This window comes from Orcinus orca, chromosome 2, assembly GCF_937001465.1.
Source record: "Orcinus orca chromosome 2, mOrcOrc1.1, whole genome shotgun sequence".
In the NCBI taxonomy this organism is placed as follows: domain Eukaryota; kingdom Metazoa; phylum Chordata; class Mammalia; order Artiodactyla; family Delphinidae; genus Orcinus; species Orcinus orca.
The window spans coordinates 120,785,463-120,786,537 of NC_064560.1; the positions used below are offsets into that span (position 1 = coordinate 120,785,463).

A 1,075-nucleotide genomic window follows, 5' to 3' on the forward strand; every position below is an offset into this window, starting at 1 on the left:
TTGTTCCTCCATAAATGTGTCCTTTAGTTTCAAACAGATCTTTATAGTTTGTGCTTCATAAGCCAATTCTTATTATTATTTTGGGGGACTCTTCTTCAAAGAGCTTGCCAGTGAAGATTTAAAGACAGAGCAGGGGCTTCTTCCAGGAGTTCTAAGCCTTGGCTGTGGACAAAACAGTCTTAAGTTGGGCAGCTTTCCTCAACACACAAAAAAAGTTATTAATGGTCATAGCACCACAACTAGGACTTTATCCGAGACTCGAAGCTTGGAGGATAAAAAGGAGCAAGAGAATACTGTAACAAACTTCGTACAGAGTTCGGTCTATTAATTGTTTCATGTTAGATATTCTATGTGTTTACCTCAATTGAAAAAAAAAAAAGAATGTTTTTGCTAGTATCAGATCTGCTGTGGAATTGGTATTGTATGTCCATGAATTCTTCTTTTCTCAGCACGTGTTCCTCACTAGAAGAAAATGCTGTTACCTTTAAGCTTTGTCAAATTTACATTAAAATACTTGTATGAGGACTGTGACGTTATGTTAAAAAAAAAAGATGTTAAGTCACAAAATGCGGTAATAAATATTTCATTTTTGATTTTTTGTTAGGCTTTTGTGTTTTTAATAGTTTTAAGTCAAGGTTGCACAGTACCTACTATATATTTGGGATTGAAAGTAGGTGATGGATGGCTTTGCCCCCAGAAATCGAGTATATTTGAAACTTAACTTACCAACAATTTTTTAAGGTAACCACCTCCGTAGGCTTTCAGTATATATTTGGCCTATAAATTCTACCAGCAGAAAACTTCTAAAGGTACGAAACTGTGTGTGTGTGTGTGTGTGTGTGTGTGTGTGTGTGTGTGTGTGTGTTATGAGCCAGGTTGAAAGATCACCAACACGTCCAACCTCCTCTTTAGATGCATTATGTTAAAAAAAAAAATACTTTCAGATGAAGCTTTTCATGTTCATTCTCTGCCAGAATAAGGGCTTTTTCGGGGTTAATTTTACATCATCAGAAATAACTAACGTCTGTGCTCAAAGATAATTCATCTACCTGTGTTTTTTCTCTCTTAGTTACTA

General features: G+C 35.4%; 1 protein-coding gene across 4 annotated transcripts in view; it reads left to right on the forward strand.

Annotated features, from left to right (window-relative positions):
- The window catches only part of MEIS2 (Meis homeobox 2), a 201,732-nt gene extending 201,134 nt beyond the window's left edge, over positions 1-598 (forward strand). For all 4 annotated transcript variants that reach the window (XM_049705486.1, XM_004274018.3, XM_033435836.2 and 1 more), the window contains one exon: positions 1-598. This exon is cut by the window's left edge and continues 837 nt beyond it. The gene's annotated coding sequence lies outside the window, so the exon portion shown is untranslated.
- Positions 599-1,075: the final 477 nt, after the last annotated feature.